Source organism: Scyliorhinus torazame, chromosome 17, assembly GCF_047496885.1.
Source record: "Scyliorhinus torazame isolate Kashiwa2021f chromosome 17, sScyTor2.1, whole genome shotgun sequence".
NCBI classification, from domain to species: Eukaryota; Metazoa; Chordata; class Chondrichthyes; order Carcharhiniformes; family Scyliorhinidae; genus Scyliorhinus; species Scyliorhinus torazame.
This window is the reverse complement of record NC_092723.1, coordinates 153,785,749-153,811,641: the sequence shown is the minus strand read 5'-3', so window position 1 is coordinate 153,811,641 and position 25,893 is coordinate 153,785,749. Positions and strand designations below refer to the sequence as shown.

Genomic DNA, 25,893 nt, shown 5'->3' with positions numbered 1-25,893 from the left:
GTGTTCGTAATATAATTAAGGGGATAGATAGCGCCCTCTGGAGCAAAGAATGAGAATCCCAAAGGGTGTGTTGTCTAGCTCAGGGTTTCCAAAGTGCGGGTTGTGGGTGGGTTGTGGGCGGGTGTCAGCAGGGTGGTGGAGTGATCGGTTGCAATGTTCCTGCGATGGTCCTGATCGCGGAAGAAGCACCTAATGGCCGCTACCAGCATTTTACTTTGAGAAAAGCGACAACTGCTGCCTTTTAAATGAAACTGAAATGAAGCTGTGTGCAATCCGGACAGCAGCAGTGAGCAGGTCACACGCTCTTCACATACACTTGACGTCAAGCGCCCTCTATGTACGTGCTTCTGGAGCCAAATCATGGAGCGAGCTTCTTCCATTTTCGAGCTGCTGGCAAGCACGGCAAGAGGATCATTTTGTTACAAGGTCAAGACGGCCAGAGACACTTCTGGCCAGGATCTCACAATTAAAACTGCTGGAGAGACCTGCTCAGGAGAGTTCAGGGCAGGTCAGGGCTCTGCCATTCAATATGGTCATGGCTGATTTTGGATTTCAACTACACTTTTCTGATATCTCCTGATTCCATAAGTGGCCTAAAATTTCACTATCCCAGCCTTAAATGTATTCAGAGCTGGAGCATTCACAACCCCCTGGAGTAGCGAATTCCAAAATTCACAACCCTATGAGGGAAATAATTTCTCCGCATCTCAGTCCTAAATGATCATCAGCGCCTTATCTTCACATTGTTTCCCTGTGTTTTAGGTTCCCCGACCAGCAGAATAATCTCTCACCATCTCATCAATCAAGCCCCTTCAGAATCTGGCACGTTTTAATGAGACCACCTCTCATTCATCTAAACTCCAGAGTATATAGGCTGTCACCTCTTTTCAGGAAGGCCCGCTGCACCTTGTACATCTCAGACACTTAACAGGATCAAGGACCCCCGCTGGGGTGGAATTCCTGCCCACCAAGAGCTGCCAGCCAATCAGAGACTGGCAGTTCAGCAGTATCAGTGAGTAGGTTGTGGCTGCTGCCAGTTCTACACCCATTCACCCAGGATCAAGGGGGGAACCAGGCACAGATGAGTTACGGTGCAATGGTGATCACGAGCGAAGGGATTTGACAGCAAATGCAGGGGGTTACTCTCAGTGGACCACACCTTCCCAATGTCGAATCTCTCAATCAAACACTGACTCCCTTAGAAGGAGGGAGCACCTAAGAGCCCACGGGGTTTGCTTGTTGTGCTGTCCACATGGCGAATCCCCCGCCTGCCTCTGGGTGAATACTAACGACAATGGGATGAAGCCCTTAAGTACGCATTAATTGTTGGCGGGGTGGGAAGGCCTTCCACAGCCTTTCTGCCACACGCTTAATCAGGGTGGAGGTGGGAGGGCATTGGCATCCACACCTGCCACCCACCCACCTGATTAAATGCTCTCGCCCCCACCCACCACCACTGAACCCACCACAGGGGAGGGCAGAAGATTGAAACCAATGTTTGCTGTATGGGTGAAGAGCAGAACTAGAGGCCATCAATATCGGATAATCACCATGAAATTCAGAGGGGAATTCAGAAGGAATTCCTTCAACCAAAGAGTGCTGAGAATGGGGAAGGGATCACAAGAAGTGGTTAAAGTGAATAGTATAGATGCATTTAAGAAGAAGCTAGATACGCATTTGAGGGAGAAGAGAATAGAGGGTTATACTTATATAGATTTCGATGAGATAAGATGGGAGGAGCTCGAGTGAAGCATAAGCACTGACTGGTTGGGCTGATTGGCCTGTTTCTCTGCTGCATATCCTTTGAGTACTATGTAATCTTGGGTGCTACAATTTCACATGGGTGGGATTTTCTGCCCCTTCCCGCCAGCAGGATTTTCCAGTCTCGCCGAAGCCGACGCCTGCCATGGGTTCCCCAGCGGCGTAGGGGCAAGCCATGCAAATTGTATATCCCGACAGCAGCCAATAGTGAGCCACCTTCACCATGAGAATACACACCGTGGGGGAGGCTGGAAAATTCAGACAAATGGGTGGAATCAAAAGCAGATTGGGTTGTAATGCTCACATTAAATTGAATAACCTCAGAACTGTGAGTGCAGTTTGAGTGAGTGGCCTGTTATGGCGACTCGCCATCAAATGCAGTCAGCACCTTCAGGAGAGGGATGAAGGGAGTGGAACAGAATGGAAAGGAAACAAATATTAGAGGTAACTTGAAGCAATCTGCTGGACTAAAAGTAATGTCTGGTGATTTTCCCAGTAAGCCAGTTTTCACTGTGCTAAATGATGTCAAATTCATTAAAAAGTTCAAAAAGATTACACTGTGTAATAACAATTGATGAAAAATCACCATTGAAAACGCCCCAATGCTCTGCTCTGGATCACAAAGCTGTTCTAATGTTTTTCAACATACCTTAGTTGCTGACTGCAGCTTAGCTGGTACTTGTGGTAGAGTAAACAGTTTCTCATAGACTTGAGATGAAGTAGGGACAGTTGCTCTCCCAGAAGACGTACCATGTTAATAATGATTGAGCTGATTCTTCAACCTCAAATTTCTCTCACATTAGTGGAAGGGTGCCAACATTCACAGTGGCCAGAAGAAGGGAGCCTTATCCGCAAAGTCCTGCAGTGTGAATAAAAGGTAAGTCCCTTCTTTCTTAAAGGAACAGTAGGACAGACACTGAGTCTGACACAGAGAGCCTTCTCCGGTTGGCAATCAGAAAGCCCTGAATCTGGTAACCATTTATTTGGCTGCAAACCTAGGCCACAGTAATGGCCACATCTCCAGGGGTAAGGTCTTGTCTATGAGGTGGTGTTCAGATCCCAGACCAGATCCTAACATTTGTTAGGATATTGGACAAGGACCCGAAACACTTTTTAATTTTTTTTAAACTGTGAGGAAAGGATACTTTGCTCCAGGAGTGATTCCACTGATCAATGGGTATCTTTTATATTAAAATAAACTTTATTCCTAACACAGGATTAAACACAATAACATCAATTAAGAGTGAAACAATAATTAAAATAGAAGGAAACAATTTTTACCACTAACTTATGCCTTCTCTATCTCCAATTAGGGAAAGCCTATCACAGGTCAAAAGCCACTTATAAATAAAGTTAGCAAACACAGGGGCTGTAAATCTCCATTCCGGGGACTTAGTCCCCACGCCAGAGGGGAAACTGGCGCCAACAACTCCGGCGTCAACGGGCCTTAAAGGTGAGGAATACTCACCTGTCTAGGGGGCTAGGTGGATGCCGGAGGTGTTGGTGCCGCTCCAGCGACGGTTCGCGTATGTGCTGAAGGGCCGGTGTGATCTTGTGCATGCGCGGAACCACCGGCGTGGTTCCGCGCATGCGCAGACCGGCCGGCATATTTTGGCGCATGCACGGGGGTGTCTCTTCTCCGCGCCGACCATGGCGGAGCCCTACAGGAGCCAGCGCGGAAGGAACAAGTGCCCTCATGAAACAGGCCCGCCCGCAAATCGGTGGGCCCTGATCACGGGCCAGGCCACCGTGGGCCCCCCCCCGGGGTCGGAGCCCCCTGCGCCCCCCCCCCTCCCGAGGACCACCCCCGTCGACTTACCTGACAGGTCTCGCTGTGTGGGACCATATGTAACCCACTCTGGCGGGACTTGCCAAAAATGGACGGCCGTTCGGCCCATTGGGGCCTGGAGAATCACCGGGGGGCGCTGCCAACGACCCCAGACCAGCGTGGCATGAATCCCGCCCCCGCCCGAAAAGTGGCGACGGAGAATATGGCAGACGGCGTCGGGGCGCAATCCGCGCCGCCCCCCAGGGATTCTCCGATCTGGCGGGGGGTCGGAGAATCCCACACAGGGTTACTTGCTGTGCAATTGTATCGAGATGTTGTGAAAGAATGCTTGAAGAGAGAGAGAGTTCCTTTCAGGAAACAGCCTGCAAAAACCTCTGTCTGTGTCAGACTACTGCTCAACCTGATAGCATTTGGCAAAAGCTGGTGCTCAGCTTAAAGCTCCGAAGAGGCTCCCAGCTAAATTGCCTGCTATGGACCTGATTCCCCCCGTAATTACATCATCTTTATCCCATCAGATTCCATGATCTACTTACCTAAGTCTAAACACCATGGGCGTCATTCTCCGACCCCCCACCGGGTCGGAGAATGGCCGTAGGCCGCCGTGAATCCCGCCCCCGCCCCCGCCGAAGTCTCCGGTACCGGAGATTGGGCAGGGGCGGGAATCGGGCCGCGCCGGTTGGCGGGACCCCCCGCTGGATTCTCCGGCCCGGATGGGCCGAAGTCCCGCCCAGAAATTGCCTGTCCCGCCGGCGTAAATCAAACCTGGTATTTACCGGCGGGACCAGGCGGCGTGGGCGGGCTCCAGGGTCCTGGGGGGGGCGCGGGGCGATCTGACCCCGGGGGGTGCCCCCACGGTGGCCTGGCCCGCGATCGGGGCCCACCGATCCGCGTGCGGGCCTGTGCCGCCCCCGCCTTCCGCCTCCACAACGGTCTCCACCATGGCGGAGGCGGAAGAGACTTTCCCCACTGCGCATGCGCGGGAAACTGACAGCGGCTGCTGACGCTCCCGCGCATGCGTCGGGAAACTGTCAGCGGCCGCTGACGCTCCCGCGCATGCGCCGCATTTCCGCGCCAGCTGTCGGGGCAACAAACGCCATTTCCGCCAGCTGGTGGGGCGGAAATCCCTCCGGCAGCCTTCCGCACCTTTGGGCTGGCGCGATGCCCGTCTGATTGGCGCCGTGTTTGGCGCCAGTCGGCGGACATCGCGCTGTTGGGGGAGAATTTCGCCCCATGTCTTAAATTATCTTCTCTGCAGGGAATCTCCAACAATCATAATAAAATTCCATTAGGTTTCCCTTTGTAAACATACATGGTTGCAATGAATGATGATTTCCTTTTTATGAAATCTTAATTGTACCTTTTGCAACCAAAGAAACTGGATACCTTAACCTAGATTCTTTAATAATATTACTATAACAGATATATATAGATAATACAACCTATATAACAATTTCCTCCATTCATCACGGTGTGTCCATGCTTGGGGTGCATTGAACCTGTAAATGTGGAGAGATCAGGCGCGGGATTCTCCGACCCCCCCGCCAGGTCGGAGAATTGCCGGGGGGGCGGCGTGAAGATTCGGCGGGGGTGGGAATCGCGCCGCGCCGGTCGGCGGGCCCCCCCGGCGATACTCTGGCCCTCGATGGGCCGATGTCCCGCTGCTGCTATGCCAGTCCCGCTGGCGTGAATTGAACCAGGTCCCTTACCGATGGGGCCTGGTGGCGCGGGCGGGCTCTGGGGTCCTGGGGGGGGGGCGCGGGGCGATCTGGCCCAGGGGGGTGCCCCCACGGTGGCCTGGCCCGCGATCGGGGCCCACCAATCCGCGGGCGGGCCTGTGCCATGGTGGCACTCTTTTACTACGTGTCGGCCGTGTAGGTCTCTGCGTGGCTGACGCGTAGGTGACCCTCCCCCGCGCATGCACGGGGATGACGTCAGCAGTCGCTGATGCTCCTGCGCATGCGCGGACTCCCGCTGGCCGGCGGAGTCCCTTCGGCCCCAGCTGGCGTGGTGCCAAAGACCTTCCACGCCAGCCGGCAGGGCGCCAACCATTCCGGGGTGGACCTAGCCTCGAAAGGTGCGGGCTTGGCCCCTAAAGATGCGGAGGAATCCGCACCTTTGGGGCGGCCCGACGCCGGAGTGGTTCACGCCACTCCATCCCGCCGGGACCCCCCCGCCCCGCTGTGTAGGGGAGAATCCCGCCCCAGATAGAGTACTGTTCAGGTGCACTCCCCTTAACTAGTGACTAAATTGGAATTCCACCATATTCTGCTTCATAGGCAGTCTTCGGAGTCGAGGATGACTTGCTTCTACACTAAAAATGTATTCTCAGGTGACTGAGGAGTCCAGTGAGTGGCCTACAGTCTCTGTCATAGGTGGGGCAGACAGTGGTTGGAGGAGCAGGTGGGTGGGTTGCCCAGTTCGGCATGTTCTCCTTTTGCTGTCAACTATATTAGGTTTGTTGTGTACATGAAGCCAAGTTTGCGAGAATGATGAACCCTGTATCATCCAGATTCCAGCTGGCTCTCCTTCAAACTCCAATCATGCTCAAGATGTGGCATTAAACAGCTCCTGTCAGCTGTGTGAAATGTATATCTCTCTTACCAATACCCTGCTCTAGTATCCTGGAAAACCACCACCATGGTCTTGAAACAGATGTGCGATACAGTGTGGGAGAAAATAATCATATAATGGCACAGTTCCCAAAATTAATGGCTGGAATTCTACATGCATTCACGTCGGCGGGATTCTCCAATCCCACTGCAGTGAATGGAGTTTTGGCTGAGTGCCAAATTCTCTCTTTTCTTTGGTAGGGTGAACTTGGATCGGAGAATCCTGGTTAATATGGAACAAGCAATATTTTTATAAATTCATTTTTGCTCTGATCCTCTATCTGTGTACAAAGGCACTGACTCTTGTTGGATTGTACTGGTCATTGGCCACTACCCCAGTAAAGCAGACATTCTTGCTGTTTGTGCTAGATGGAGTCAGTGACTGGGGGATGATCGTAACCGAGTTCAATACTTTCCTCCACCCACACCTTCTCACTTTCCAGTCACAAGATAACGATCGGGAACCAGAACAGAAACTCTGGCTGATATTCTCCCCTGGTTAGCCCAGAGGAAGTGACCCCAATTATCGCAACACACTGCTGACTCAGCTGGCTTTGGCTAATTCAGCAGGCAGCAGAAACTGGCCCTGGGACCTTCCTAATGTCTATGGCTCCGTGACATGCTGTCTTCAGCAACTAAACCTTTAGAGGTGCAATGAATCATATTGTGAAAGGGCTGTAACTTGCAGCAAGTGAATGTGAATGAAAAGGGAGGCACCTGCTACAGAAACTGCACACTGTACCGTAGGCTCATTAAAGGATTTACTTTACTCAGTGCTCATATTATTCATCTTTGTGCACACTATAATAACCATTGAAAGGATTCTACAGCTAATATAGCAGCAAGTAAATATCTGAGTGATTACCGCTGGAGCCACCCATGCTGGGGAATCATCACATTCTATGGTCATTATATCACAGTAAAATATAATAGTCATTGCTGATGAGGAAAAAGAGAAGTAACCTAATTTTGTTGAAAAGAGAGATATGTTCCCAAAACTGTTTTGTCTTGCAGTCATTAGGACAAAGTAAGAATGCCAAATTTTAAACAAACACAACAATTTATATTCGAGGATAAACGGGGCGCTGACTGGTTGACAAGTCGACTCTGATTAGCTTGATGTGTTAGGTTGGAGAAAGCAACGAGGAGCTATAGGCTCTCCAAGCTTCTGGGTAATTCAAAAAAAGGCAGAAGGCTTCAACATATTCCTTTTGTTTACAGAGAACCAATTTCTTTGTGTGGAATGTATGTCATTCGAGTAAGCATAAATAAGCCATGTTATAAACTTGGCTGATATTCTTGAATCCGTTATTCGTGTAGCTATTAGTGCACTCAGGATTGTTCAGCAAGTGCTGCCCAATCGCAGAATCACATCCAACTGTAGGCATTAGCTTTGAGATTTGCAAATGCTGGCTGCTTGAGTATTGCCTGTACCCTGCCTATTACATAGTCAGAGGAACATGTTTGATTCAATCAGCCAAACATTGGGAAGTATGGCCTACCTTCCTGGCATCACAGCAGCACTGAAATTCATATACAGCATTACTCAATTGGGTGATAGGCAGAATGTCTTTTTGGACTGATGTCAGCATCATGGGCGAAATTCTCCGGAAACGGCACGATGTCCGCCGATTGGCGCCTAAAACGGCGCAAATCAGTCGGGCATCGCGCCGCCCCAAAGGTGCGGAATGCTCTGCATCTTGGGGGGCCGAGCCCCAACCTTAAGGGGCTAGGTCGGCGCCGGACGAATTTCCGCCCCGCCAGCTGGCGGAAAAGGCCTTTGGTGCCCCGCCCGCTGGCGCGGAAATGACATCTCCGGGCGGCGCATGCGCGGGAGCGTTAGCGGCCGCTGACGGCATTCCCGCGCATGTGCAGTGGAGGGAGTCTCTTCTGCCTCCGCCATGGTGGAGACCGTGGCGGAGGCGGAAGGGAAAGAGTGCCCCCACGGCACAGGCCCGCCCGCGGATCGGTGGGCCCCAATCGCGGGCCAGGCCACCGTGGGGGCACCCCCCGGGGCCAGATCGCCTCACGCCCCCCCAGGACCCTGGAGCCCACCCGCGGCGCCTTGTCCCGCCGGTAAGGTAGGTGGTTTAATCTACGCCGGCGGGACAGGCATTTTAGCGGCGGGACTTGAATCGCGTGGGGGGGCCCGCCAACCGGCGCGGCGCGATTCCCGCCCCCGCCGAATATCCGGTGCCGGAGACTTCGGCAACCGGCGGGGGCAGGATTCACGCCAGCCCCCGGCGATTCTCCGACCCGGCGGGGGGTCGGAGAATCTCGCCCCATATTCGTGGAAAATACCACTCACGTTGTCACTGCTCAGTACAGCATGAAATGGCTTGCTTAACTTGTTGTTCACATTTTTTAGACTTTTTTGCCATTTCATGGCAATTTGAGGTGGACCAGACACTTTTAAGATCCAAAAGCGGCAGCCTTTGACCCATTTGAGAGTTTGTTCAACACACAGTGAATAATGATCAGAACAGGATAGCAGTTATCCTGCAGGATGGCTTTCATACATTGAGCTTGCAAATTGAACAAACGGCGAGGGTTCTATTTATAATCTTGTTGATTAGGCCAATCTTATAGAGTGTGGAGCTATATGAACCCCAATGCGTATATTGGCTGGTGAAGATTCACTTGCGGTAGACACTCTGGAAAAACCATTAATGGATTTCTCAAGCAGCACACCAAGGAAAGTGAATGTGTTAGACTGCTTCATTTCAAAATGAATTTCAGTGAGGGATGGAGCACCTTAAGTCATGCATGGGAATCCTGATATGCAGCTGCAAATTCAAAGATTGTAATCATATAGGGGGCTTTGTGGGGCGGTTGCGGCGATTCTCCGGCCCGGCGAGGTGCGGGGAATCAGCGCCATTTGCGCCGGTGCGTTTGGCCTATTCTCCGGCCCCGATGGGCCGAGCGGCCGTGCGGATATGACAGAGTCCCGCCGGCACCGTTCACCCCTGGTCGCTGCCGGCAGGGAACTCTGCGCGACTGGTCGGGGGGGAGTGGCCTGTTCGGGGGGGAGGGGGACTCCTTCACTGGGGGGGGGGGGGCCTCCAATGGGGTCTGGCCCGCGATCGGGGCCCACCGATCAGCGGGCCGGCCTCTCCCCCCCCCCGGGCCTACTTTCTGGTGCGGCCGGCCCCTGAACACCGACGGCATGTTGAGTTGGGGCCGGCACACTAAAGAAGTCCCCCGCATATGCGCGGGTTGTTGCGGCCCTACTGCGCATGCGTGGGTTGGCGCGGCGCCCATTTGGTGCCGGGAAAGGAGCCTGGAGCGGCGTGAACCGCTCCAGCGCCGTGCTGGCCAGAATCGGTCGTACCCGGGCCCGGTTCGTGCTGTCGTGAAACGTGACGGCATTCACGATGGCGCGAACACTTGGGCTCCATATTGGAGAATCGCCCCCAAAATCTATGTCGTGGAAATATGCATGGGGTAGGATTAGGGTTTATTCCATCAAAACATAATTCTCGAGGAGATATAAGCGTAGTTGAAAAAATGTTAGCAAGCACTGAACCTAGAGAGGATCCCATGCCAAACCTGAAGAGTCAGAAGAGATAGGAGAGGCGTTAAATGAATACTTTTCTTCAGTGTTCACCAAGGAGAGGGGCCATGTTTTTGAGGATGAGAGTGTGATACAGGCGGGTAGGCTGGAGGAGGTAGATGTTCTGGGGAAGGATGTATTCGCAATTTTGAAAAACCTTAGGGTCGACAAGTCCCCTGGGCCAGATGGGATATATCCTAGGATTCTTTGGGAGGCAAGGGATGAGATTGCAGAGCCTTTGGCTTTGATCTTTGGGTCCTCACTGTCCACGGGGATAGTGCCAGAGGACTGGAGAGTGGCGAATGTTGTTCCTCTGTTCAAGAAAGGGAATAGGAATGACTCTGGTAATTATAGGCCGGTTAGTCTTACTTCGGTGGTTGGTAAGTTAATGGAAAAGGTCCTGAAGGATAGGATTTATGTCCATTTGGAAAGATGCAGCTTAATCCGGGATAGTCAATACAAATTCGTGAAGGGTAAGTCTTGCCTCACAAATTTGATTGAATTCTTTGAGGAGGTAACCAAGTGTGTAGATGAAGGTAGAGCAGTTAATGTCGTATACATGGATTTTAGTAAGGCGTTTGATAAGGTTCCCCATGGTCGGCTCATAAAGAAAGTATGGAGGTGTGGGATAGAGGGAAATTTGGCCAATTGGATCAGTAACTGGCTATCACATAGAAGACAGATGGTGGTGTTGGATGGAAAATTTTCAGACTGGAGACCAGTTACCAGCGGTGTACCACAGGGATCAGTGCTGGGTCCTCTGCTATTTGCGATTTTTATCAATGACTTGGAGGAAGGGGCTGAAGGGTGGGTCAGTAAATTTGCTGATGACACCAAGATTGGTGGAGTAGTGGATGAGGTGGAGGGCTGCTGTAGGCTGCAAAGAGACATTAATAGGTTGCAGAGCTGGGGCGAAAAATGGCAGATGGAGTTTAACCCTGATAAGTGCGAGGTGATTCATTTTGGTAGGAAAAATTTGAATGCGGATTACAGGGTCAACGGCAGGGTTCTGAGGAATGTGGAGGAACAGAGAGATCTTGGGGTTCATGTCCACAGATCCCTGAAGGTTGCCACTCAAGTGGATAGAGCCGTGAAGAAGGCCTATAGTGTGCTAGCGTTTATTAACAGGGGGCTTGAGTTTAAGAGCCGTGGGGCTATGCTGCAACTGGACATGACCCTGGTGAGACCACATTTGGAGTATTGTGTGCAGTTCTGGTCACCTCACTATAGGAAGGATGTGGAAGCATTGGAAAGGGTGAAAAGCAGATTTACCAGGATGCTGCCTGGTTTGGAGGATAGGTCTTATGAGGAAAGGTTGAGGGAGCTAGGGTTTTTCCCTTTGGAGCGGAGGAGGATGAGAGGCGACTTAATAGAGGTTTATAAGATGATGAGGGGGATAGATAGAGTGGACGTTCAGAGACTATTTCCTCGGGTGGATGTAGTTGTTACACGGGAGCATAACTATAAGGTTCAGGGTGGGAGATATAGGAGGGCTGTCCGAGGTAGGTTCTTTACTCAGAGAGTGGTTATGGTGTGGAATGGACTGCCTGCTGTGATAGTGGAGTCGGACACTTTAGGAACTTTCAAGCGGTTATTGGATAGGCACATGGAGCACACCAGAATGACAGGAGCACCACCAGAATGATTGGGAGTGGGATAGCTTGATCTTGGTTTCGGACAAGGCTCGGTACAACATCGAGGGCTGAAGGGCCTGTTCTGTGCTGTACTATGTTCTGTGTTCTATGTTCTATGTAAGTCATCTATTTGGGCATCAATGGTATAATTAAAACTGAACTTGTTTGCGCAGGTTCCTAAGTTTATAAATTTAATGAATATAATGTTACCAAGAACCCGCAAAGGAGAGGGAACATCACTCCCACATGCCGAGTTTTGGTTAACCATAGCTACTCACTCCTTCCAGTTTCTAGTGCACTCCCGGCTCCTCTAATTCCTAAGCCTAGTACCTTCAGGCAGTCTGACCTGCCGGTGAAGGGGTAAAGTATTGGTTGTCCCAGTTCCCAAACTCCATGGCCTCGCTCTTGTTCCCCGAGCCCAGTTCCAGCTGGTCGCAGATGCTCATCAGTCTGCGTACTACAGTGGGTCTGAGCAGACGTCATCCAGGCACAGGGAGGCATTTACCTGAGTGCCTGCACTGTCTGGTATCATCACTCCTTTTGTGCCCAAATCCTTCCTCATGGGCTCAGCAAAATAATCTATCCACACAATCAGGATGGGGGAGAGAGGGCAGTCCTGCCTGATTCCAAATTTGAGCGGACAGCTCTCCAATTCCCATCCGATGATTGAAACTGTGCTACTGATGTTTATGTACAGCAGCTGGATCAAATTTCAGATTCCCACCCAAACCTCATTTTGGCGAGCACGTCCATCATGTGGATGTGCAATATTCTGTCAAAGGCCTTCTCCTGATCCAGACTGATGAGGCAGGTGTTCACCTCTATTTTTTGCAAATAGGCAATTGTATCCCTGGGTATGGTGAGGCTATCAGAGATCTTCCTGCCGGGTACAGCACAGGACTGGCCAGGATGGGTCACCAACGCCCGAGCAAACTTGACCCGATTGGCAATGACCTGAAGTGTGATTATTTCTAACTAATGGGAACCAAAAGGCACAACAGTGTGAGAAAAGGAAGAGCTTGTTGGCCCGACTCTGAAGCTTCTCTCTTTATTCAGGGTTACTGCCAGGAGATGTTTGGTCAGGTGGAGAGTAAATCTTTGCTTTGTGGCTGGAGAACATTTACTGGCCCAAGAGAGGCCCAACAATAACTATAGCAACTGTCATGGTGGCTTGCCTCTAAACTGTCCCCAGAAAGTAATATTACAATGACAGTGGTGCAGTGCTGAACATAGCCTCCATTGCTGTTTGTAGAAGACTTAGTTCTTAGTATTCAAATCCCAGATTTAAAATGAGGAATATAAATGTGAGAAGGGAAGTCCAGCAAAATATTTTCACCTAAGGGGTAATCGGATTGTGGGCTAAAGTACCAGGCAAGGCATTGACGTAGGTGCTGTTAATGGGTGCAAACATCTGTTCACTGAGTTGCTGGTGAGAAAAAGGATTGAAGGGCCTGGTCAGAGTGTTAGATGGAGTCAAACTATGGAAAAGTATGCAAACTTAGTGGGCCTAATGACCTTTCCATGTTCCTAAAAATGCTCCTGTTCTAATCTTGAACAAGCCAGTCTGTGCTATCTGTATATAGGATGATACTGTCTCTGCTGTTTGTCGGGTAATATTGGTCACTATAGGGCTCATGTTTCTTCAGCAGGCAATGAGACTTCCTAACTAGTGCATGATCATCATAAAGTGATCACACTGCATCCCAGTGCCCTGTTCTGAAATGAAGGACTACACAAGCAGTGTGTGATTTAAGATCACAGATTTTCACACAGAGCTGCTATTCCCAATGAATGCAGACATTTATGTCATTGATTAATGGCTCTCAACTGCATGAGTGTTACAGTGAGATTGATGAGACAGTTTTCACACAGCAACAATGATTTGACTGAGATATATCACAAAAGCTTTTGAAAATAGGAAATGAATTAAAAGTATCTCTTAAAATAGACAAGGGGAATGGTCTCAATTGATAAATGCAATGCTATCCTGCGTAAGAAGTTCCAGGTTCCAACATTGCTATAGACAACAGGTCTCAAGAATCAGGCTTGATTCTGATGTCTCCATGGTAGAACATAAAATCATACAGCACAATAAGTGCCGCTCCCCTTCTCTTTCATTTTCCGATTTGCAGAGCACAAAAATCAAGACATTCCAATGCATTACTAGGGGAGTGCTGCACCGTTGAAGGTGCTGTCTTTTTGATGATATGTAAATCGGAGCCCCCATGAGCTCACTATTTCAAAGAAGAGCACGAGAGTTATCCCCAGTGTCCTGACCAATATTTATCTGTTAACCATCATTAAAAACTGACTAGAATCAATTGTCTGTCACCTGCAAGATTTCCTTTTGGTCCATATCTTCATATATAACTTTTAGTCTTATTCCAAAAGAAACTGGCATACAATTCCCAGGAGAGTCTCGCAAACCTCCTAAGGTGAACCCAGACATAAAGGAGCTGACAACTTCAAGGACCAGGCAATCCAACCTAGGCTTGTCAGGTGGCAAGGAAGATGGGTCACCTTGTGGGTGGGTATTAAACAGTACCTGCTCGTACTATTACACCATTTTGAAACACCAATTTGTTGTCTTAGACTGTCAGGCTTTCTGTATTTCTTTCTTGATTGGTAAGCAACAATTTAACAAAGAAAACTGGATTCTGGGATAAATGCCAAATCAGTTTGGTACAACTCTGAGGTCATCATGCTGAAACTGTGTAGTGCTCTGTACGGACTACATTATGCATGTTGAACTCAATTGTTGAGACAAAAGGAATTTATTGAATCTCTGGAGCAGTGCAGAGAAAGGCAATAAGACCTCCTTTCTCATGTCAGATGACTGAGTTTTGAGGATGTGTTGGAAAAGGTTGGCTTGCTCTCCTTTAAATTGAATTAACTGAGAGCGTACATCATGGAAACATATAAGTTACTAAATGGAATAAGAAATAGTCTCGTCGAAATGGTAAGCCATAATTGTAGCACAGAAGGGTGAACATAGCTACAAAAATTGTGAATACAGCCTCAGGACATATGCCAGGAAGCACTTGTTAACACAGTATGCCCAACATCGGAGGCATGACATTCTAGCACCATGCACTGGAATCTAATTATTAATACCTAAATGTCACACAAATAAAATGCTCACAAGATAAAACGATTTCTGCCTTGGCGGTGAAGGGAAGGGGAATGATGTTGAATATAAAGGGGCTGTGGAAGGAGTCTAAACGGGTAGATGGAGTCCACAATTGGGGGCATCGTACATGGGTATAGAAGAAAGTCAAATTGGTGGGTAGAGTCAATGATAGAGGAGAGTGTACAGGGGCTGTGGAAGGGGTGAGTTCAATGGGCTAATGTCCTTTTCTTATTACATACTTAAGGTGACTCATTGTGTAAAGGGAGGGGGAGGGTAGCAGAGTTAGAGAAAGTCAAAAAGAATAAACCATTTGCTTTGAATGAGTGGGAGCTCTCACATGACTTGACACAGTGGAAGCTGATAGGATAAAATTACACTGATTAGTATTCTAGCCAAGTTGTTGCTGCTATGAATTAGCCAAGCTATTGCCTGGCAACACAATTTAAAGTACAACAGAAAAACTGAATTACTGGGCTGGCCCTGGGAATGCGTGGTGCAAGCATACTATGCTGTGCTGTGGCGTACAGAATGAACAGTTCTGGCAGGTGACAGCTCTTCACTGAAACAGGGGCTGTCAGATACTAAAGCAAAAGTAGGACATTTGAGAGGATAGAGGTTAGCAACTATAGGACTATAGAAGATTTTGCTCACAAGTGATATGATTTATTGCTGACTTAAGTTGTGTAAAGGTATGTGTGCCTGTGTACACAGCTGTGCGTGCGCACATGCAACTGTGTGCGTGTTTGCACACACAACTGTGTCTACATGTGGCTATCTATACATTTGCAACTGCGTGTGAGTGTGAGGTGCATTTCTAAATTATGTGTGTGCATCTGTACTTGTCTGAGTTTATAATGTCTTTGAGGTTGTATATTCAATCCTGTGTCTCTGTTTGTGTGTTTACCTATGTTTATATGTATTTACACATCTACATCTGTCAATCTATTTCTGTGTAGATCTAATTCTGTGTTTGTATATGCGTGCACATTGTGTGTGTGTATATCTATTGTGTTTGTTTCTTTGCATGTGACTTTATAGTATGTGTGTGCATGTGCCTGTTGTATAAGTGTGTCTACGATTCTATATGCCTTTCTCTTTCCATGTGTGTCGTTACATAGTGTGTGCATTTCTGATTGTGCTGGTGTCTGCGTTGGGATGTGTGTGTTTCTTTTATGTCTGGTTGTCAGGGTGTGTGTACATGTGTCTTCCTGTGCCTGTTAGAGACACCCCCCGAGAAGATGATACCTCCCTTTAACCCTCCCGCTCGGTCTCTCAACTTGCACCAATTCTGCCTCATCTCCCCTGGGGGCCTGCCAGCTCTGTCCTGCCAATGCCCCTGACTTACCTGAAGTCTAGCCAGCCGATGACTTCCTCTTCTTTTCTGTAGGCCCAGAGTGAACATCGCTCAAACTTGACACTGCTAAGAGCAGGGACTGCTGGCCAATTGGATGGCTGGCTTTTCAAAGCAGAATTTTCTCCTGAGATAGGGATGAAAGTCTCACCTTGAGTCAATTAACTTAACCAATTTAGCTGAGCGTTAACTTCAGGTGATGAAGCGGGAAATCCTATCATCCAGAAAATCCTGCTCCATGTATTTATCTGTGTATATGTGTGTGTCTGTTGTATGTGTGTCTATTTATGCATGTTTGTGTTCATGTGCATGTCTTTCTTTTTCCGTGTGTGTATCAATTGTGCATGGTCATGTGTGGGTATGTGTCAGTTATGTGTGGGTATGTGTCAGTTATGTGTGGGTATGTGTCAGTTATGTGTGGCCATATACATTGTATATGTTTCTGTGTGTGTTGCTATCTGTTTATCTGGGTGGATTGCTGTTATGTCTGGATGTCCAGATGTGTGTGTTTCAGGTGCATGTGTTTATTTCTCAGTGTCCGTTTGTGTATCTGTATTATGTATATCTATGTATGTGCGTCTATGCATGTGTATATCTATTCTATATGTGTGAGTATTTTTATTTGTATCGCTGGTTTGTTTTAGGAAACAAAAATCAAACTGCGCGTGGTCAGAAGCGTCAAAACATACTGAGAAAACATTGGGCACGCTCTAACGGCTGCGCTGCACTCAGTCTGGGACGCGATGCAGCCAGTAAATCTCGTGAGAGACAGCTCATTATGCCTTGCGGTCAGGCTCAGCGGTCAGGCTCACTTGAATATGCTCGTCCCAGAATTACCCAAGGCGTGGAATCTCACCCCCGCGCCTCGGAGACCCCGAGCAAGCGCTGTTTCGCACTAGTCCCAATGTGGACCAGGCCTACTGGCACTTGGGGTTCTCCCAGGCGATTGGGGGCTTCTGGGTGGTCGGGTTCTGGGCAGATTGGTAGCCTGGCACCCTCGATGCCACCTGGGCATTATGGCACCATTGTGGCACCTGGGCACCCTGGCACCACCCGGGTGGCACCCTGGCAATGCCAGGGTGCCCAGGTAGCACTGGCAGCCTGGTTGGGGCACTGTCAGGTTGCCTGACTGGTAGTGCCAACCTGCCCAGGTGGCGTCATGCCTTGGCTGGGAATTAGGCCCAGGGGTGCCCTACCCTTATGAGGTAGGGTGCAGGGAGCTTGATGGCCCCCTTATGGTAAGTTGGAGCATTGGGGTCTGGAGGCTGTCGTGAGGGGTTCAGGGATGGGGTACCTTTTAAATATTGCGCCCCAATCTCTTCCTGCACTAGTGAGCCGAGTGCAGCCTCGGTGGGGCGTTCCTCTCCGAGGCCCCAAAATGAAGCAGATTCCCGTTCAATAGCAGAGTCATTCTCAGCGCTGCTAGCGCTGGGAAACACCTGACTAAACGCAGTCGACATGGACTCTGTTTCATTTCCGTTAAAACGCGCCAATTGGCTGAGAATAGATTTTCCTGTTCAAGACCTCAATAGACTTCAGGCGGCAGGGTGGCACATTAGTTAGCACTGCTACCTCACAGTGCCAGGGACCCGGGTTCAATTCCAGCCTTGGGAAGCTGCCTGTGTGGAGTTTGCACATTCTCCCTGTGTTTGTGTGGGTCTCCTCCAGGTGCTCCTGTTTCCTCCCACAGTCCAAAGATGTGTAGGATTGGCCATGCTAAATTGCCCCTTAGTGTTCAAAAAAATGTGTAAGTTAGGTTAAGGGGTCATTGGGATATCGTGGGGAGGTGAACATGGGTAGAATGCTCTTTCAGAGGGTCGGTGCAGATTCGATAGGCCGAATGACCTCCTTCTGCACTGTAGGGATTCTATAATTCTATGATTTCTGTGACCGCTTTAGTTTTCCCACTGAATAGATCGTTACAGTATTTTGAGGAACCTCACTTACGCTTAGCACTATTAACCCTTTGCTACATTTTCATTACAATCATCCCATGTGTCAATATTGCAGCTGCCAAACAGAATTATTTTTGGAAATTATTGAAGCTGGATTTTCGAAATGCAGCCAACAGACGGAGTAACATTTTCAGATGACATTTTACAACGAAAGCATCAAATAGCATATCATGGATTTCCTCTAAAAATTGACAGCATGTGTTTATATATTTTCCACGTTTCTCCTCTCCTCTGCTGAATGTGTGAACTCTTGACTGGAATTGAATTTCACATGTGTCACTCACCATCCAAAATTTTGCTCAAGTTACCATTTTTTGTAAATGAAGCTTGACCATGCGCAATTATTCGACTGCATGGAGAATTTCATACTTACCCATGTATACACACCAATGCGTGCACTCACCTCCAAACACGCACATGCCTGTATACATCCCCCCAGACATGATCGCACACGTCCATAAATGCACCTGCATGCACACACAGATACATGGGCACACACTCATACAGGAACATACCTGTACACACACATCCCTATACATCCACACACATCCAAAAGTGCACACACCCCCTACATGCACACACACACAGACTTGCACAGATATGTTCACACATCTGTACACTCAAACCCATAAATCTGTATACATTCATACACTTACAAATTCATCCACACATGCGAGATGCTGCCTGCAATGATTGTGACTAACTTATAACACACTAGATCTGTTTCTGTGTGTCACTTGATATTCACTATGAACATGTGTCGCTGGAAGGGTAGGAGTGTGAAATCAGGCCTCTTCTTTCAGAATTGTCTTTGTGCAAAGAAAAAGATCCTGGATGAGAACTCTGGATTCAGGGATTAGTTATACTTCTGTTTACCACTTTCCATTGCTGCAATTTTTATAAACTGCCATTCTTAAGTGTACTTCGTATGTTTAATTCAAGGATTCTTTTTTTAAAAATATTTTTATTCTCCTCCTTTTTCACATTTTCTCCCAAATTTACACCCACCAACAATAAACAATAAGCAGTAACGAATACAATGTCAATCCCCATATCAACAACAACAATCCTATCCTCCCAATAAACCCCCAAACAGCAGCCCGCATGTTAACTTAAACAAATAACAAAAAGGAATCAGGAATCACCTATAGTCACCATTAACACATACAGTCCCCCTCCCCCAACCCTCCCAACACCCCCCTCCACTAATGTTCGATGTAATCCAATTCTTGAAAGTGCATAATGAATAACGCCCATGAATTGTAGAACCCCTCCATCCTTCTCCTCAGTTCAAACTTAACCTTCTCAAGAGTTAAGAATTCTACCAGGTCCCCCCGCCATGCCAGGGCACAGGGTGGAGAGGTTGATCTCCATCTCAACAGGATCCACCTTCGGGCGATCAATGACGCGAAGGCTACAACATCTGCTTCCGGCTGGTCCGACACCCTGAATATGGCCTCCCGAGGACCCGGGTCCAGTTCCACATGCACCACTTTAGAGATTACCCCAAAAATCTCCTTCCAGTAATCTTGCAGCTTTGGACAAGACCAAAACATATGAACGTGGATTGCGCCCTCCCCCCCCCCCCTCCCCCGCAACGTTCACACACATCTTCTACCCCCTCAAAGAGCCGGCTCATCCTCGCTCTTGTGAAGTGTGCTCTATACACCACCTTCAGCTGCATCAGCCCCAACCTCGCGCACGAGGTGGAGGCGTTCACTCTCCGGAGCACCTCACCAGAACCCCTCCTCCATATCCTCTCCCAACTCTTCCTCCCACTTTGCCTTGATCCTTTCCAGCGGTGCTTTCTCCTCTTCCAAAATAGCCCTGTAAACCGCCAACACTACCTCCTTCTCCAGTCCCCCTGTCGTCAGCACCTGCTCCAGCAATGTGGAGACCGGCTCTACCGGGAAGCTCTGCATCTCCTTCCTGGCAAAGTCTCGAACCTGCATGTATCTAACCATTTCCCCCTGCTCCAGCCCATTCTTCGCTTCCAGCTCCTTCAATCCTGCAAACCGACCCCTAAGAAACAAATCTTTTAGTGTCCTAATTCCTTTCTCCTCCCATCTCCGAAAACTAAATTTAAGAACAAAGAACAAAGAAAATTGCAGCACAGGAACAGGCCCTTCGGCCCTCCCAGCCTGCGCTGATCCAGATCCTTTGTCTAAACCTGTCACCTATTTTCCAAGGATCTACTTCCCTCTGTTCCCCGCCCGTTCATATATAGAACATAGAACATAGAACATAGAAAATACAGCACAGAACAGGCCCTTCGGCCCACGATGTTGTGCCGAACCTTTGGCCTAGATTAATCATAGATTATCATTGAATTTACAGTGCAGAACCCCTCCATCCACACTATCTGTCTAGATGCATCTTGAATGATGCTATTGTGCCCGCCTCTACCACCTCCGCTGGCAAAGCGTTCCAGGCACCCACCACCCTCTGCGTAAAAAACTTTCCACGCGTATCTCCCTTAAACTTTCCCCCTCTCACCTTGAAATCGTGACCCCCTTGTAATTGACACCCCCACACTTGGAAAAAGCTTGTTGCTATCCACCCTGTCCATACCTCTCATAATTTTGTAGACCTCAATCAGGTCCCCCCTCACCCTCCGTCTTTCCAACGAAAACAATCCTAATCTACTCAACCTTTCTTCATAGCTAGCACCCTCCATACCAGGCAACATCCTGGTGAACCTCCTCTGCACCCTCTCTTAAGCATCCATATCCTTCTGGTAATGTGGCGACCTGAACTGCACACAGTATTCCAAATGTGGCCTAACCAAAGGCCTATACAACTGTAACATGACCTGCCGACTCTTGTACTCAATACCCTGTCCGATGAAGGCAAGCATGCTGTATGCCTTCTTGACCACTCTATCGACCTGCGTTGCCACCTTCAGGGTACAATGGACCTGAACTCCCAGATCTCTCTGTACATCAATTTTCCCAGGACTCTTCCATTGCCCGTATAGTCCGCTCTTGAATTAGATCTTCCAAAATGCATCACCTCGCATTTGCCTGGATTGAACTCCATCTGCCATTTCTCTGCACAACTCTCCAATCTATTTATATTTTGCTGTATTCTCTGACAGTCCTCCTCGCTATCTGCAACTCCACCAATCTTAGTATCATCTGCAAACTTGCTAATCAGGCCACCTATACCTTTGTCCAGATCATTTATGTATATCACAAACAACAGTGGTCCGAGCACGGATCCCTGTGGAACACCACTAGCCACCTTTCTCCATTTTGAGACACTCCCTTCCACCACTACTCTCTGTCTCCTGTTGCCCAGCCAGTTCTTTATCCATCTAGCTAGTACACCCTGAACTCCATACGACTTCACTTTTTCCATCAACCTGCCATGGGAAACTTTATCAAACGTCTTACTGAAGTCCATGTATATGACATCTACAGCCCTTCCCTCATCAATTAACGTTGTCACTTCCTCAAAGAATTCCATTAGGTTTGTAAGACATGATCTTCCCTGCACAAAACCATGCTGCTTATCACTGATAAGTCTATTTTATTCCAAATGTGAATAGATCCTATCCCTCAGTATCTTCTCCAATAGTTTGCCTACCACTGACGTCAAGCTCACAGGTCTATAATTCCCTGGATTATCCCTGCTACCCTTCTTAAACAAAGGGACAACATTAGCAATTCTCCAGTCCTCCGGGACCTCACCTGTGCTCAAGTATGCTGCAAAGATATCTGTTAAGGCCCCAGCTATTTCTTCCCTCGCTTCCCTCAGTAACCTGGGATAGATCCCATCCGGACTGGGAACTTGTCCACCTTAATGCCTTTTAGACTACCCAAAACTTCCCCCTTCCTTATGCCGACTTGACCTAGAGTATTTAAACATCCATCCTTAGCTTCAACATCCGTCATGTCCCTCTCCTTGGTGAATACCGATGCAAAGTACTCATTAAGAATCTCACCCATTTCCTCTGACTCCACGCATAAATTCCCTCTTTTGTCTTTGAGTGGGCCAATCCTTTCTCTAGTTACCCTCTTGCTCCTTATATACGAATAAAAGGCTTTGGGATTTTCCTTAACCCTGTTAGCCAAAGATATTTCATGACCCCTTTTAGCCCTCTTTATTGCGCATTTGAGATTTGTCCTACTTTCCCGATATTCCTTCAAAGCTTCATCAGATTTAAGTCGCCTAGATCCTATATATGCTTCCTTTTTCATCTTAGCTAGTCTCACAAATCCACCCGTCATCCATGGTTCCCTAATCTTGCCATTTCTATCCCTCATTTTCACAGGGACATGTCTGTCCTGCATTCGAATCAACCTTTCCTTAAAAGACTCCCACATTTTAAATGTGGATTTACCCTTAAAGAGCTGCTCCCAATCCACATTCCCTAGCTCCTGCCGAATTTTGTTATACTTGGCCTTTCCCCAATTTAGCACTCTTTCTTTAGGACCACTCTCGTCTTTGTCCATGAGTATTCTAAAACTTACGGAATTGTGATCGCTATTCCCAAAGTAATCACCGACTGAAACTTCAATCACCTGGCCGGGATCATTCCCCAATACCAGATCCAGTATGGCCCCTTCCCGAGTTGGACTATTTACACGCTGCTCTAAAAAACTCTCCTGGATGCTCCTTACAAATTCTGCTCCATCTACGCCTCCAACACTACATGAGTCCCATTCAATGCTGGGGAAGTTAAAATCTCCCATCACGACCACCCTATTGCTCCTACATTTTTCTATTATCTGTCATGCTCGCTTTTGGGAGGCCTGTAGTAAAGTCCCAACAATTTTGCTGCACCCTTCCTATTTCTTAGCTCTACCCATATTGCCTCAGTGCTCGAATCCTCCATCGTGCCCTCTTTAATCATAGCTGTGATATCATCTCTGACCAGTAATGCAACTCCTCCACCCCTTTTACCTCCCCCTCTATCCCTCCTGAAGCATCTTTACCCTCGGATATTTAGTTGCCAGTCTTGCCCTTCCCTCAACCAAGTCTCCGTAATACCAATAACATCATATTCCCAGGTACTAATCCAAGCCCTAGGTTCATCTGCCTTACCTGCTACACTTCTCGCATTGAAACAAATGCACCTCAGACCACCTGTCCCTTTGCGTTCATCATCTCTTCCCTGTCTGCTCTTCCCCTTAGTCACATTGAGTTTATTATCTAGTACCTTACTGGCTTTAGTTGCTGCCTCTTTACTGACCTCTAACTTCCTAATCTGGTTCCCATCCCCCTGCCACATTAGTTTAAAACCTCCCCAACAGTGTTAGCAAAAGCACCCCCTAGGACATTGGTTCCAGTCCTGCCCAGGTGTAGACCATCCGATTTGTCATGGTCCCACCGCCCCCAGAACCGGTTCCAATGTCCCCAAAATCTGAATCCCTCTCTCCTGCACCATCTCTCAAGCCACGTATTCATTCTGACTATTCTTGAATTTTTACTCTGACTGTCTCATGGCACTGGTCGCAATCCTGAGATTACTACCTTTGAGGTCCTACTTTTTAACTTATCTCCTAACTCCCTAAATTCTGATTGTAGGACCTCATCCCGTTTTTTACCTATATCGTTGGGGCCTATATGCACCACGACAACTGGCTGTTCACTCTCCCCCTTCAGTATGTCCTGCAGCCGATCTGAGACATCCCTGACCCGTGCACTTGGGAGGCAACATACCATTCGGGAGTCTCGTTTTCGACCACAGAAACGCCTGTCTACTCCCCTTACGATTGAATTCCATATGACTATAGCCCTGCTAGTCTTTTTCCCACCCTTCTGTGCAGCAGAGCCAGCCACGGTGCCATGAGCCTGGCTACTACTGCCTTCCCCTGGTGAGTCATCTCCCGCAACAGTATCCAAAATGGTATACCTGTTTTGGAGGGCGATGACCGCATGGGACACCTGCACTGCCCCCCTGCTCTTTCTCTGCCTTTTGGTCACCCATTCCCTGTCTCCCTCACCAACCCTAATCTGCGGTGTGACCAACTCACTGAACGTGCTATCCACGACCTCCTCAGCATCCAAAGTGAGTCCATCCGCAGCTCCAGAGCCGTCATGCGGTCTAACAGGAGCTGCAGCTGGACACACGTCCCGCACATGAAGGAGTCAGGGGCATCGGCCGAGTCCCTGAACTCCCACATTGAGCACGAGTAGCATAACACGGGTCTGGGATCTCCTGCCATTTTTACACTTTACCTTAACTGATTACAAATATAATATCAAATAATGAATAAGTGAAAGGAATAAGGATTTTACTTACCAATCACAATACTTACCAACCCAGGAAGGGTTAAATTTCTCCCAGCTACTTACCTTCCCGACAGACCTCTGGCCACTGCTCCCGCCGAAAATCTGAAGCTATAACTTGCGGATAAAAGAAAAAGAAAAGAGAGAGCTTACCTGATATTCATTCACCCCCTTAGGTTAGAGGAGGTGGAAGGGTGGGAGACACTACAAGTGTAATGTCTCTGGTTTAGCAACCGCCCAACTTAAATAGAGGTAAAAATCAAGCACTTAAGCACCTACCTGATTCCCAAGCTGCACTCCGGCTCCCTCACTCTCCCCCGCTCCCGTAAATGAAGGCCGCTGGAACCTGGGGATAAGTTTAAACACCTACCTGAATCCCAAGCTGCACTCACTGCGCTCCGGCTCCCTCTTTCTCTTCCACTTCTGGAAAATGAAGGCCGCTGGAATCTGGGGGCAAGTTTAAACACGTACCTGAATCCCAAGCTGCACTCGCTGCGCTCCGGCTCCCTCTCTCTCTCCTGCTCCGAAAAATGAAGGCCGCTGGAACCTGGAACCTGGAAGGCCGGGGCATTGAGTATAAGAATTGGCAAGTCATGTTGCAGCTGTATAGAACCTTAGTTAGGCCACACTTGGAGTATAGTGTTCAATTCTGGTCGCCACACTACCAGAAGGATGTGGAGGCTTTAGAGAGGGTGCAGAAAGAGATTTACCAGAATGTTGCCTGGTATGGAGGGCATTAGCTATAGAGGGCATTAGCTATGAGGAGCGGTTGAATAAACTCGGTTTGTTCTCACTGGAACGACGGAGGTTGAGGGGCGACCTGATAGAGGTCTACAAAATTATGAGGGGCATAGACAGAATGGATAGTCAGAGGCATTTCCCCAGGGTAGAGGGGTCAATTACTAGGGGGCATAGGTTTAAGGTGAGAGGGGCAAGGTTTAGAGTAGATGTACGAGGCAAGTTTTTTACACAGAGGGTAGTGGGTGTCTGGAACTCGCTACTGGAGGAGGTGGTGGAAGCAGGGACGATAGTGACATTTAAGGGGCATCTTGACAAATACATGAATAGGATGGAAATAGAGGGATACGGACCCAGGAAGTGTAGAAGATTGTAGTTTAGTTGGGCAGCATGGTCGGCACGGGCTTGGAGGGCCGAAGGGCCTGTTCCTGTGCTGTACATTTCTTTGTTCTTTGTTCTTTGTATAAACACCTACCTGAATCCCAAGCTGCACTCGCTGCGCTCCGGCTCCCTCTCTCTCTCCCGCTCCCGGAAATGAAGGCCGCTGGAACCTTTAAGGATTCTTTTTTATGAGGAAGACAAGATAAAGGGTTAAAGTCCACAGCGCCGGGAACCATCAGGATGAAAAACGTAGGAGAGGGGGAAGAGGTGAGGGTTCCGCATTTCTGGGCCGGGATTCTCCGAAATCCCGGCCAAGTGTTGACGCCAGCGTAAACACAATTCAGCGATGTTCAGGGGGCTAGCTTGGTGCCGGAGTGCTGCGGCTGCTCCGGCGCCGAAAGGTGGCCCTGCACGGCCGGCGCGGGTCCGCGCATGCATGCGACAGCCGTCTCCGTGCCGGTGCATGCGCGTGGTTGCCTTATCCGCGCCGACACATGCGTGTGGTTGTAACATGTCGGAGAACTTACAGCGGGCCGCGCGGACGGAGGTACGCCCCCTCCAGATCGCAGGCGCCCACCGATCGGAAGCCCCCGATCGCGGACCTGGACCCCGTGGAGGCCCCACCCGGAGTCAGATCCCCCCCCCCCCCCCACCAGGATGTCCACAGCGGCCACGGGCCCGAGTTCCTGCTGGGTGGTACTGGTTGTAAGCACGTCGGCGGGACTTGGCGGAACTTGGCGAAAGTTCGGCCTGTC

The 25,893-nt window shown here is 49.0% G+C and overlaps 1 protein-coding gene across 6 annotated transcripts in view; it reads left to right on the top strand.

The window, feature by feature from the left end:
* LOC140394261 (ankyrin-repeat and fibronectin type III domain-containing 1-like) overlaps positions 1 to 25,893 on the top strand; it is a 1,262,745-nt gene that overhangs the window by 805,653 nt on the left and 431,199 nt on the right. Inside the window, exon 1 of one of the 6 annotated variants that reach the window (XM_072481311.1) lies at positions 14,972 to 15,091. The exons of the other annotated variants lie outside the window; for them this stretch is intronic. The gene's annotated coding sequence lies outside the window, so the exon portion shown is untranslated. Of the gene's footprint in view, positions 1 to 14,971; positions 15,092 to 25,893 lie in introns of those variants that run through there. 6 annotated transcript variants of the gene reach the window in all.